Raw genomic sequence first — 14,954 nt, forward strand, 5'->3', positions numbered from 1 at the left:
TTTCATTACTAATTTCAGTTCTGATCCTTTATGTAATGAATCTAAACTAATAAACTCAGTGTGAATCAAATTAAGAATGCATATGATTGAATTTCAAGCCAATTATTTTTTTTTACCCTAGTGCAACACTGCTAGACAAAAACAAAATTTGAATAAAAAGGATAGCAAACAAGACACATTTCAGCATCTGATTTCCTTCGTGTGATCCCTTCTGCATGGCTGAGAGCTGGTGTGTTAGCAAGGACCGCTCAGTTTGTTGGATCTCCACCTATGAGATCCTAATGTACCATGTCACAAACTGCAATTCATTTTACAGTACCAAGCTGTATTTGAAAGATATTTGAGTCATATGTAGCTTTATCAGGAGTTCAGAAGGCTGTAACCCCTCACACTGTGGCACTGGCTGGTGCAATGCGTGGCTCATGACATTAGGGTTATCACTGGGCATCTCACGGATAAACTCCCTTTCCTCCCCCCATCCCAATGCCAGTGTCATCCAGCCTGAGAGCTGAGGCCCTAACATTGTGTTAAGAAGTAAGAGTGCAAAAGCACTAGCTGTAGTCTAGAAATAATTTTGTTTGGCTTGCAGTAAATTGACCTTGTAATGCATCTTTGTTTATTCTTAAGCCCATACCTGGCAGAATTTCTATTAATAGTTGCTGATGAGTCTAAGTTGTCTGTACGAAATGCATTAGACTTCAAAAGCAGCTAGGTTATTTGAACTGCTGCTAGCCCACTGGGGAGATGAAATAAAAGGGAAAATAGCAAAGCCACGAATCTTAGACTCTTACTTTGTGTTGTGCTTGTTGCAGTTGCCGTGATAGACTTCGCCATGGGAGCAGGGCTTACCTCAGTGATGTCAGCAGAAAAAGGGATAGACAAACCGAGTGCAAATTGGTTGACCTGTTGGGACAGCAGGTCAAGCAAAGAGTAACTTAATATTTAACACTTGAAGCTGGAGGTCACATGGTATTAACTGTCAGCAAATGTATTGCAACTTGAATGTCACGAGCATGACATACATGGTTAAAGCAAGAAGTTGTAGAAGTCTCAACCTAACAGACCTGCCAGGCTCTAAAACTTAAGATGTAGTGAAGGAATCCTAGTGCTACTGTGACAGCATCATAACAAGATAGTGCTGGGAAGCTTTTCCTCTTGAAGGATGATTAGGTTAATAGCATGTCCATGTTTTGAAGTTGACAGCAAGAACCCAGGAGTTGTCTCCTAGAAAGCAGCAGCTGGTTCTGGTTATGGCTTCCCTATTCAGTAGTTTCACCAGTTAAGCTTGTTTACATTCCTGCCTGTGTCTTCCATTCCCTCCCAGTGAAAGTTTGCCACTCCTAATTGTGCCACTAAAACAAAGTGTTAGGTGGAGCTATGGCCTGAATCCCTGTAAGGATCTGAGCAAAGGGAGACAGGAATTTCTTAAGGCCAAGCCATCTTTAAAACCATGACGATTACAAACGTGCTGCTTGAGTGCTAGAGTAGACATTAATGCCAGAAAGCAACTGGAAAGAGCTAACTATCCTGAGATTTGTTCTAGCCAGTATTACTAGCATCATCTCCAAGAACAGGATTTTCACTTCCAGTAAGAATCCAGATGTTGAAAGGCAGAGTGATGAGAGAAGGAAAAGCTCAGTTGTACAGGACAAGAGAATTGAGCAGACTAATGATGTTAGTGGGAAGAAACTAGAGTCAATGATCAACTGACCGTAGAAATCATGCCTAGTGCACAGTAGTCACGTAATATTGTCTCTTTCGGTTTCAGCTGCACCTGTTTTACTTGTACTGTTGTTCTCATTGCTAAATAAATCCATCACTAGCCAGTGCAGACCAGCTGGGACTTTCTTGTTGGTTTTAGGAATGAACTTCTCAGTACCAGTGCCAAATTTTTCTAAGTAAAAAGCACTTACTGCTATGTCTCTTTCTGTCCATACAGCAAACCCCTGCTTTGACAGCTTTTAATGATCTATAGTTTGGCATCATTTAAATATGATGATTAAATATGCTAGTATATCTTTTCCAGCATGCCTCTTTTTTAAACTTCTCCCTTGGGATGATTTAAGGATGTTGGTTTAGGCTTCTGAAAAATACAAAGAATTACTACTTTCAGTGGCATAGCACTAGCTGTTAAAACCTAGCTCATATAAAGCGAGGTTTATATGGCTCAGCATACATATCACAGCATGGCAGCAGCTACTGGGAAGAAAATTAACTCTCTCAGCTGAAATTGGGACAAGCTGTTACTCATATTTGCTCATTTCAAAAAGGTTTTCTTTATTTCAAGGGTTTCCAGATCCTCCCATTTTCTCATCTCCTACAAAGTTCAAATCACAGAGTCATAGGATGGTTTGGGTTGCAAGGGACCTTAAAGATCATCTCATTCCAACCCCCCGGCCACGGGCAGGGACACCTTCCACCAGACCAGGCTGCTCAAAGCCCCATCCAGCCTGGCCTTGAACACTGCCAGGGATGGGGCACCCACAGCTGCTCTGGGCAGCCTGTGCCAGTGCCTCACCACCCTCACAGTAAAGAATTTCCTCCTAACATCTAATCTAAATTCTACCCTCATTTAGTTTAAAGCTATTCCCCCCTGTCCTGTCACTACAGGTCCTGCTAAAAAGTCTGTCCCCATCTTTCTTACAAGCCCCTTTTAACTAGCCTCCTTTTCTCCAGGCTGAACAACCCCAACTCTCTCAACCTGTCCTTCAGGGGAAAGGTGCTTCAGCTCCCTCTCTGGACTCACTCCAACAGATCCATGTCCTTCTTAAGTTGGGGGCCTCAGAGCTGAATGCAGCACTCCAGGTGGGCTCTCACTAGAATGGAGCAGAGCGGGAGAAACAGCTCCCTGGACCTGCTGACCACACTTTTGAAGCAGCCCAGGATACGGTTGGCGATCTGGGATGTAAGCATACATTTTCAGGCCAAGCCATGCTTTTCATCCACCAGCATCCCCCAGTCCTTCTCCTCAGGGCTTCTCTCAATCCATTCTCCACCCGGCTTGTATTGATACTGGGGGGGTTGCCCTGACACAGGTGCAGGACCTTGCAGTTGGCCTTGTTGAATTTCATGAGGTTCTTACGGGCCCACCTCTCAAGCCTGTCAAGGTCCCTCTGGATGGCATCTCTTCCCTCCAGCACATCAACTCCACCACTCAGCTCGGCATCATCAGAGAACTTGCTGAGGGTGCACTTGATCCCGCCTTCTATCTCTTGGTGAAGATATTAAAGAATACTGGTCCCAGTATGGACCTCTGATAAACACCACTCATCACTGGTTTTGCCTTGGACACTGAGCTGTTGACTGCAACTCTTTGAGTGCAACCATCCAGCCAATTCCTTATCCACTGAGTGGTCCACCCATCAAATCCATTTCTCTCCAGTTTAGAGGCAAGGACGTTGTGTGGGACAATGTCAAAAGCTTTGCACAAATCCAGGTAGATGGCATCAGGCAGAAATGGTTGCTAGTTTCTGAAATCCATGTATTGTACTATCATCTTCCTACTTGTATCTGAGTGGATTAATTCAGTTGCAAGAATGTACTGGTTATTTTAATATTTTAATGTTAATATTTATTTTAATATTATGATTACTGAAATCATAAGGACAAAAGTATCAGTCCAGTCAAGGTGCTGTTTATAATGAAGATGTGCTTTCATTTCTACACAGGGGTCCAGTTCAACCAGCATCACTAGGAAGAATGTGCAGCTTAATGAATATCTCTTAAGACTTAAAAGACACGGGTCCCACAAAGTTCCACCAAAACTGTCATTGGTATTTTGGCAAAATTTAAAATGTTTATTGAAGTTAATTTTATACAAATTCAGTCTTGAAGAAATCTTTATTTCACTTCCTAATGTAACATATGCTTTACTATCTGTTCCTTGTAAAGTATATAAATACTCATCAACTCATTAAAAAATACATAAACCCAGATGGCACAATTAAAATGTTTCCATGAAGTTGTAATTTACACGATAAATAGTTATTAGAACAGTATTATTCTTGTCTAATTAGAGAGTACTTGTGTTCATTCAGAAGCGTGCATAGAATAAATGTTGGTTACTTTTGGTAGATTTACACCCTTTCATTATGACCAAAGACCCATGCAAAGAGAATCAAATAATGAATGCTAATTTTAGAATAGTAAATGCAGGGCAAACAGGGCCATGGGGTCAGTCAGGGAGAAAAATAAGGATTCCAGGAACTAGTTGCTATATCAAGTCAGAAAAGGTATGTGAGCAGCTGGTGTCACTGAAATTGGGAATAAGAAAACTCCTTAACACCACTGTAGGATTAAGAAGAAGGCATTCCTTTATTGCAGCACTGGATGCACAGGGGGTTGCTCCAGCTAGTGTGCATGCCATTATGTTTCATTCAAACAAAATTATGTAGTACACACTTACGATTATGCGTTAACATTTTTTGGAAAAAATCATACATATTCATTCAATGGTTGGTACTACATTAATTAAGCATCACACATGCTCCTTACAGGTATCTCCAAGTCTTCTAAGGGATCTCAAACAATGGTCGACCCTATAGTTACAGATGACTGATCACTGAGCCTTAATTTAGTTCTCCTATATGGAGAGCCCAAGAAGAGTCCAAGTTTGTTTCATTAGTTACCTGTACAACGGTCTCCTCAGTGATCGTAAATTTTAAATGAGTCTTAGATAACCAGGGTTGGTTAGCAAGCTCTCCATAGTGATTACACTGAAACAAACAATACAGCTGCAAAGCTAAAACAGAGTGTGTAAGAAACAGTTACAAAGATAAATCAGACTAAACTACATGGTAACACTGGGATGGGAAATGGAAGAAAAAAGCTAGAAATACTCGGCAGCAGCCATCTCTGACTTCTGTAAAGACTGTGTAAAGGAGATTCTCAAATTACCTTGTTCCTGAGAAATCAGCCAAGCGCATTGCAATGTGTGTTCTGCTCCTGGCAGAGGCTGCCTGCCCTGCTTGTGCTGGATGGTTTGTACTTCCGATAGCAGCCAGGAGGCTGTGATCACAGTGAACACCAGAAGGTTTTTTACATTTGGCACAGATGACAGTACTTTCCACAATACCTTCTATCCAGGGAGAAAAAAGCATTGATAAACACTTGTAGATTAAACATGCAGACATCTCTGGGTTATGCTTCTCCCCGATTCACTCAAGAGTCAAACCAGGATGGAGGTATGTCTAATTAGTTTCTTACATTTGAAGTTGGCTTTGAAAACACAGAAGAACATCATCTTGTGCAAATCAAGTCTTAGCATTATATCTCACTATCCTGCTGTGCGTTTCTTTGACCTGCTAGACACCAAACATGGATTTGATTATGATAGAGGGAGAAAATTCCAGACAACTTTTTTTGGAGGGGACACACTTGCTCTTAACGGGGGGAATTCAGAAGTGAGACTGCTCACTGGGCAGCACTACCATTTTTCAGTTTTGACCTGTATTCCACGTGCTTCCATTGACCACAAGGCAGAGAGCTTGAGAATATTATCCTCTGAACATTTTCCCACGCGGTTAAAACAAGCCAAACATGGACTGATTTTTCGAGGTTAATTCTGCACTGGATTATATCTGTGCAACAACATCTGTCTTCAGTATTGTAAAATGGTATCGCTAGATCATTTCTATGTGATGGCTTTTAAAGAGATTTCACTGGTTAATACTTTACCATCCATGTAAACATTTATTAATATATTTGATACAAAAGAGCTGTTATTCAAACAGAAATCTCTTCATAGGGGATATGCAAGGATTTTTTTAAAATTTAAATCTGCACTGCAGACCACATTCTTAGTTCAAATTAAAGTAATAATTTGAATGGTTGGGACAAAGGCCATTACCTGCATAGTATAGATTGACAAGCATTTGAACATTAAACACAGCATTCCCTCTGAGGTTATTTAAAAACTTGTTGCTGTCCAGTTGAAAAAGTACATTTTCACAAGTACTGATGGCATTTGAGAGTTCATTACTGATCTGTATAAATGTAATTTATAATATTATATTATATAATAATATTATTTTTATAATATATACGAATAATTTATTATAGTTATATGTTATAATATCTATGTATAATATAATAAATAATAATTAAAAATTTATAAATGTATAAAATCCATTTGATACAAGAATTATTTACTTTAAAAAAAGAAAGAGAGGGGGAAAAGTAAATGTCTATAGTGAAAAACAAGAAAGAATTTGAAAAACAGAAGATGTTAGTTAATACTCAGAAACAGTTAACAAAACAGGGCCTTAGGAAAAGGAACGGAGGTCACAAATACATCAAGCTGCTGCACAAGATAAGCTCAAAAAGAACCAAATGGTTAACGAGACTAAACAGAAAATTACTTTAACTATGTGTGAAGTATCCTAATTAGCATACTATAAGATCCACCCAGGAGCAAAGAGAGCCCCCAGCTGACAAAATCCCTTCCCCACAGAATGAGGCCAAAAAAAGAACACTGTACCTTTAAATTGAGACAAGGCTTGTGAGAACCAGTGAAAATTACATGTGATTAAACCTAATCGTAAAGAATTGTTCAAAGTGTGTGAAGTGTTTTACTATGTGTTAAGAGGTGTGCTAGCTTTGTGGATTTACAGCCTAGCCCCCATCTTTGCCCAGACATGCGATAAACAAACATCTCAGTTCTGTGTGTGGATGGGCTCTTGCACACCAACCAGGTGAAGAACCCAGATTGGGGTAACACTGCTATGTATTCACACAGCGCCAAACACAAGGCTACCTGCACGTAAAGATGATGTACAGTCTCTAACCATGAGACACAACGGGGTGTGATTCTAGAATGTCTCCGTTTTTTTAATACTAATATTTGTAGTGATCATAATGGATTCAAACCGAGCAGAAACCTCAGTAGTAGTCAGAACTATCAGAAAACTCATAATAAAGCAGTAATTTTACAATCAGCCTTGTACATCTATAGCATGCTCACATTTCTGCCTTTTTGTGATTTTTTTTCTCCCTGAAAACTAGTTTGAGGAAGAAAACTGGGGATTTGGGGCTTCACTGGTGAAGCCAAAAAGAACTAAACAGCACCAGAAATACACTGTGTAGCTGGAAAGGTTATATGACTTTTTCTAGGGATGCTGGAATAGGGAAGGGGGACTGATGTCTCACTGACTCAGTGAAACAGCAGCTGAGTACATTTCTCTGCATGCCGAGACATGCAGTGGCACTAGAAAAGCGCCAGCAAGTCTGACAATCACAGTGTAAAAAAGCTTGGCATGAGAAAAGGTACCCAAAATACTTTCCTGTAACTGGGAGGAAAAAGCAAGAAAGTGTAAAAGAAGTGCTTGCATCACTTGTTCAGTTATATGAACTGCTGTGTTGCTGATGGCCACTTTTGCATTACCACCTTCATTTTTTTCAAAGGTGCAAAGTTGTTGTAAAAGTTAGCTTTGAATAGGGCAGAGGAAGGTTTCCTTTTCTCTTGAATCCATTTACCATTAAATTATAACTTCAAGCTGGGACTCTGATACCTGTCCGCCTCAAAGCCTCATGCGTGGTGTAACAGCAGTGTGTGGCAAGTGACCATCAGATTGATGCAGACAGTTGAGGGGCTAGCTACAAACCATAGCCTACCTTTTGGGCCTCCCAAAACATCTGCCTTCCACCACTACTAGAGGCAGTCTGGTGCTCACAGCAATAAGCTGTGTCACTGAAGCCAGGATAAGACCTTCAGGACTCCAATGACTTCCCCAGGGAGAAGAGAGAAAAAAGGATTAGCAGCTGAATTATTGCCAGTCGCAAATTAACATGAAAGCTAGAAACAAAAACTTAGTGGAGAAACCCAGCTGAAGACTGGTGCTAGAAATACATCCAACAGTGTAAGGTGGCCCTGGCATGTCGAACAACACAAATGCATCTGCGAGGGAGGCATTTGGCTGCAGCAGGGAATGAGAGAAGCTGCACGGCATATCAGTATTTTCACCTGCATAGACAGTGTCGAGATCTTGGTCTGGTTTATAAGTCATCTTTGAAAGAAAAAATAAATCTCTTTCTGCTCTTGCTGAGATACAACAAATGACATGTAAGCTTTCTTTATTTAACACAGATTATGTCACTCTGATGAGCCAGCCATCTGTATCAAGGTGTCCTACTTTGGCGTGTATGGTCTTTTCTAAATATTTTCCCTAACGCTTACTTAGGTGCCAGCTTAATTCTCTTGGCCAAAGGGTAAAACAATGATTTTACTTAACAGCTATTTACTACACAGTTATGTCGTTCAGAGAGAAAGTTTAAAAATAAAAATCCTTTAAAAAATCCCTCCAAACTAGAACTAGTCTCATTGTTCACATATTAAGTTATAAGGCAGCAAATGCAACTCTTGTATTTCTGCAGAACAAACACACGAGCAGAACACACTTAAGCTTTTACTGGCCTTAAGCATCAAAACACACCTGTGGTTGAAATCCAGCAAGGTGACCTCTCACTGCTTACAGTAGGAGAGCAGGACCAGAGGACCAGGCACTATGCCAAAGCAAAGAAAGTGTTCCCTATCCTGGAAGCGCAGTCCCACTCTGAAACACAGCTCTGTGAAAAACAAATTTAGGACTTTCCCTCTTCTTTAAATCAAGTGGGCTCTCTCTCCTAGCTGCAAACACAGCCCAGAGCAGCTTGGCACTTCACCATCAGTCAAACATCCTGCAGCCCAGACCAAAGCGTTACTTTATCTGCACAACCCCAGGATTGTAAAATAGCCTCAGATATGTAATTTTTGAGTATGTGTTCACTAGTCATTTTTGATGCAAGGTTAAGGCAAGGTGCTAAGAGTTTCTAACATTTTGCTTTAATGCAGGAGCTATTTCTGATGCTTCACAAGGCCACATTGCACTTAGCTGTGCTACTGCGATGGAACTAACTTCAGCAAATAATTTTTGTGAAGGCATACTCCAAGCTGATAGTAGCAGGGACTTTATTTTGCCATTAACATCAGGAAATAGGGCATGAAGCACATATAGGAGATGCAAAACTGTTTAAGGAAGAAGATGACATTTTTACCAATTTCCATTGTCAAGGCCATATTGGAAAGATACTGTTGTACAGAAATAATTCTGAAATTTTAAAATACATAAACAGATACAACTATTTCAGAATAGACTTTTACTATGTCTCTTCAGCACAGCTGACAACACTAAAAAACCATCAAGATTCTTAATTCTGTTCCATCTGCCTGTTTCCCTTCCACAGGAAGAGATCTTTCTTGACCTTGACAGTTGTCCAGCTGAGAGTCTGGTAGGTAATTCTAGTTAGGAATAAAGCACCTTTGATGCAGTTTGTTTTATTTACAGAATTACACAGCCCTGCTTCTTTGAGCATAGTATAAATCAAACAGTTGGAAACCGTTTCTCTAAACACAGGTCTTTCAGCCAGCGCCTGATCCAAGAGCCATTTTGCAAGTCTTCTCCTACCAGATCTCCATAGAGCAATATATTTCATGCTCCTTACCACCACTGCATATATATCAAAAATATAATTGACACACCGACGTTACTGATGAGTGGTTACACAGCTACCGGCTACCCAAATGTGGGACAGACTGCTTAGACTGCCACAGCTCAGCAGTGAGGATTTGGTGACAGCCACATTGAGATTACTCATTAATGCAACGTGTACCTTCTCATAGCAGGCCCAGGGAGATGTTCGGGAGACCTGGGAAATAGGAATCAGTGGGTGATTTTAACCAAGCAAGGTCTTCCTTCAAGTGTAGCTGCCTGGATGGTACCTGATGACAAACCAATAGTTAAACAGATCGAACAGAAGCTAACGTAGGTGCGTAGAATACATTTTCTATACCTTCAAATCTCAGCCATACCTAAAGGGACTGGAAATCCTGCCATAAAAGCTTTCCAAAAGTGCACGCAGCCAAACAGATGCAGTTAAAGGGTGCGACTGTGTTTGTGGTGGGCTGGCTGCCAGGTGCCCACCCAAGCGGCTCCATCCCTCCCCTCCTCAGCTGGGCAGGGACAGAAAATCCACCGAAAGGGTCTGGGCGGAGGTGAGGGCAGGGACAGGGGCAGGGGCAGGGCGCTCACCCGGGCAAAACAGGCTCGAATCGGGGAAAATGAATTTATCACCAATCAGAGCAGAGTAGGATCATAAGAAATGAAAACTGAGCCTTGACACACCTTCCCGCCACCCTGCCTTCTTCCCAGGCTCAACTTCACTCCTGACTTCTCTCCCTCCTCACCCCTCGTGGTGCCGGGGGATGGGGAGTGGGGGCTGCGGTCAGTTCACACCTCGTGTCCGCCGCTCCTGCCCCCTCGCCCCCTGCCCGGCCCGGCCCGGCCGCCGCGGGGGCACCGGCCCTGCCCCAGCCCGGCCCGGCCCGGGCTCCTCTCCCCGCGGGGCCACGGGCCCTGCCCGGAGCTGCTCCAGCGCCGCTGCCCGCGGGTCACAGCCCCCTGCGGGCACCCCCTGCCCCGGCACAGTGTTGCTTTTCCCCTACGTGACCACGGGAACAAGAGCCAATCCTCATTTCCTCGCTTAAGAGTTCGGGTGCGTCAAAGAATTTATTTTCAGTTCTGTGATGACATTTAACTTTTAAACTCCAGTTTAACTAAACTAACTGAATGCAACTTGTGAAAATATTTTTTTTGGCAGGGAACAGCCATACACAGCGCTTCTCTGACAAATGTGACAATGCAAGTCGCCTTTTCAGTTGAGTGTGCCGTGCAGCTGGGGAGCTGGTGGGCAGCGGGTTGTGTAATAATAGCCGACAGGGAAAACACTCAAGAAGGGGAAGGATATCTACGAGCCTAGACAGAACATTAACGGCAGCATCTAGCACCAGTAAGGCTATTATTACTTTAATAAGATCCAAATATTCTGAAGAAATGTTTATGTACAGTCATTTCCTGCTGCTTAAGTGAGTCTGGGTCCCTTGTAATTGTGTTTCTGCTTCTTTCCACATCCATTATTACCTGTCCTGGTAATTGTGTTTCAGCTGTTTCCAGCACCCATTATTACCTGCAGAACTCCAGAGGCTTGCATATTCATGCAGCCTCTACTTAATACCAGGACACTAAGTGATGGTTTCACTATTGCTGTATTTAATTTCAGTAACTGGCCCTTTTTATCATCATCTCTGCCAGATAGCTAGCTATTCACCTGCAATTTGAATCATAAAAAGGGCCACTGCCTTAGAAACAACACTAGGTGGATAAATTTCCCTGGAAAATTAGGGCATCTCAATCAGAATGGAGAGCATTCCGTCCTACACCTGAGATGGATAATTAACTGCATATGGACAAATCACAACATCTGCATTAGATCTAAATAAAACCAAGAAGTAAGTAAAATATGTTGGGGGGTGGGCGGGCGGGCAGGCTAAGGTAAGTAACCAAACAGCCTAGCTATGCATAGCTGAAGCTTGACAGACAAAAGCAGGAATGCATAAGGAATCCAAAATCACTTTGAGCAATGGTTGTTTCCAGGTTACAAGTCAGAACATGATTTTTGTTTTTCAGCGGCCATACTCAATCACTGCTTAATTACAGCCTGGGCAGCATGATGGCATTTAAAAACTCTGCCAGTCCAAACCAAAGCACAGCCTAAAGAACTGCAGGCCTGAAGAGCATCTAAGTGTGTTTGATGGTCATAGATTGAATTGACTGCTTTTGTTTGCCTTACCTTCCTACTGTAGCAAACAGCTCAGATCCAATGCAACTATACTTTAAATCACCCTGTAATGCTCCTATAAGCAACCTCAAACCAAAACTGGTTTGCATTGTGTTTGCTTCTTGGTTCCCCCCCCCCACACACACACACCCCTCAGAAACATTCAATAGCTGGAATTAGCTGTGCATGTTATTTACAACATTTCAGCCAGACACATTAGATGCGGTTGCCAGGATTTATCTCTTTTTCAGCAACACAGCAGCTCAAAAGCTAGATTTACTGCATTTGTGGTTCCACCTTCCACCTCATCTGCTCTAACTGGGGATTGCATATTGAAAAGGACATCCTCAGACAATCTGCTCTTATTGTTTCCCCTTGCACCCCCACGGGGTGACTTGGATCAGCAAGCTGATCTGCTAGAAAACTAACCCACAAAAGCAAAATACATGTTTCCGTAAAATCAGCTGGCAGCTACATGAGACTAACAGCAAAGGTGGTGGGAGCACACCACTGGGCAGCGCACAGCAGGACCCCCTTTGGACGCTGTCTGCAGTTGCATCAAGTCAGGTGTAACCCAAACGCAAACCCGGCTGGGAGAACAGACCAGAACAGACCATCATTCTCAGGTTGCTCACAACTCTCCACTGCAGGCAGCAGGACAGCAAAGTGCCAAAAGCTACAATAGATGCACTGCATTGGAAAATACAGCTTGACATTATCATCCCACTTTTTCTTCGATACAGGTTTTGTTTGTGAAAAATGCTGTGCAAGAGGATTTTACTTAATTCTAAGTAATTTTATTATTATTATTACAGGACAACTTCCAGAGCTGCCATGCTCTATATTGGCATGAAAGTAGGGACCTTGTTCTTTGAAAAGTCTGGTTAAGTTATCCATAGTAGTTCTTCTCTCACCTCGAGATATTCCCATTACCTCAGGAGAATGCAACAGGAAAAAACAAGTACAGAAGGCAGGTTGAAAAGAAGCATTTTCCAAACTTAAACGAACAGCTATCAGAAAAGCATGTCAAGAAAGATTTTTTAAAGAGAGAACCCACAGTAAAAAGTTCAGGGCAGGAAAGTGGAAAATACAGGAAGTGGCTTGTAGGAAACAAACTGGGTTCATCCCTGTAGGGAACTTAAGGAGCTTGGTAAGGAGATCCTGTTTTGATTTCTGAATTGGGGTTACAGTGAAAGTTGAAGTATCATCTTGCATCACCACCAAAACATGAAGCAATGAGCACTTATGCCTTCTGCATAAAATTTGCTTCTGTCATCACAGTCACGCATAAACATACTTCAATGCCTGTAGAAACATAAAAGGAAGCGAATCCCAGACTGCAAAGTGAGCTAGCTAGCGAGCCCACACAGCTCTGACAATTAAAATAAAATACTTTAAGATTTACATGCTCAATTAGCAAATTGTACATTAATTCTAGCTGCATTAGCTGTTCCTAATTGGACATTTTCTTCAGATGTTGTCATGAATGAGTGGTTTAGGTCATGTAAAGAATCATCATCAAAGGTGTTAGAGAAACAGCTTAATAGGAATTTGTGGGAGTGAGGCTTTACAAAGTTCAGTGGCAAGGTTCACCCTGTTACTTACTACATAGATAAATCACACAAAGAAGAATCAAATCTAAAATTAAGCTGAAATGATTATACGGAAATTAAGGACGTAAAAGGGTAAGGGAAACCCTCTGTTGAGTCATGAAGTTCAGAGTGGACCCCCTTGTTCTCTAAACTCTTAATAGAGTTTAGGTGCAGCTAGATCCAGTCTTCATCTCAGACCTGGTCAACGGTTTACATGTAAAAGATGTCTAAGGCTTGTTCACAGTTTAAGGTTGATCATAGGATTTTAGCAGCACTTAGTCATTAACTAGTTTATCATTCACAAAGTTAATCAAGTAAGATTTACTACAGTCATAACTAACTTAACTACAGGCCCAAGATGGTAAAACTTACATTTATTACGAGGTACCTAAATCAATTCACACACGCATGCACCAAGGATCAGATGTATACAGAGAGATACACATATAAATGCACAAAGGTATACCTGTTAAGAGTTCCCCCGGAGTTCAGCGATACACGTTGAAACTTGGCGTTTCTCAGTGGGCAAAGGGCTGAGCCTCGAGGAGCGGGGCTTTCAGCTCAGGCCCTGCCACCAGCTTTCGACAACGGTGCTCCAAATTTCACAGACTTGGGAGTTTGCGAGCTCCGAGAAGCGTCCCACTCGGAGGGGGATGCTGGTCACAGCCCACTGCAGTGCAGGAGAGTTCAAAGGGCCTTACTTTGAAAAGCAACACTGTTTATAGCGTCGGAGACAATGGGGTTTAGTTAACAGCAATTTTCCACCCTAGCCGCAATGTGAGTCTACGATTACTGGAATTTTTCAAAACGTGGTACTGCACCACTCTGATTCAGGTAAGGAATGCTCCAAGGCTGGTTAGGGGGTGCCATGTTTCAGATAAGGAGCGTTTCTGGCACAGTCAGCGCTGTTCCCCACCTCAGCCATGCAAAAGTTGCTGGTGCAGTCAAGGGATGCTTAACCAGGCAAGTTGTTACACAGAGGCTAAGGCCTAGTGGGAATTCCTAAGACGGTAGAGTGGCCCAGGGGAAAGGGCAAGATGCACCACCACAGATGGGAATGAAAATAACAGTAAGGATTATAAGTGACCTTCGGAAGTCATACAAACAGCTGATTTCCAGGAAAATCAACAGGTCCCTAGCCTGAATTTTGAGTCCTACAACGTAATGAAGAGTTTATTTCAGAACACAACAAGAGACATCACCCAAGATAAAGAAAAAATTGTTGCAATAAGAAAAAACTTGGATACCTGATCCGACTGTAAACAAGCAGATTTTCCTGTTTGGGAGTAGGATTGCTTTTAGCCTGGAAACTGCAGATTTGAGTAACACCTGAGCTGCAGGTACAAAGTTTTTAGTTTCATTCTCCCACCCTGATGCTCTCAGTAACCACATAGGGCAGCTAATCTTGATCTTACTTGACAGAAACAGGTATCAAGTTACTAGAATCCAACAGGCAGTCCGGAGATGGTACGCCTGGCCACACAAGTACCACACCAAGTCACGTCCATTTACCTGGGCCCCCCCCAGGAACCAAGACACTGAATTTGGCTTGGTGCCCTCCCCACAGAATTGTTCCTCCAGCTCAAACATCAGCTATCCTTACCTCCTCTGCCCACTCCTTTCCAAGCTAACACTTTCCCCACCAGGTAAGAGTTCTGCCATGCTGCAAATGCTGACAAAAAGCATTTGTCACAAGTTAACTTTACTATAAAA

This window comes from Falco cherrug, chromosome Z, assembly GCF_023634085.1.
Source record: "Falco cherrug isolate bFalChe1 chromosome Z, bFalChe1.pri, whole genome shotgun sequence".
Classification (NCBI taxonomy): domain Eukaryota; kingdom Metazoa; phylum Chordata; class Aves; order Falconiformes; family Falconidae; genus Falco; species Falco cherrug.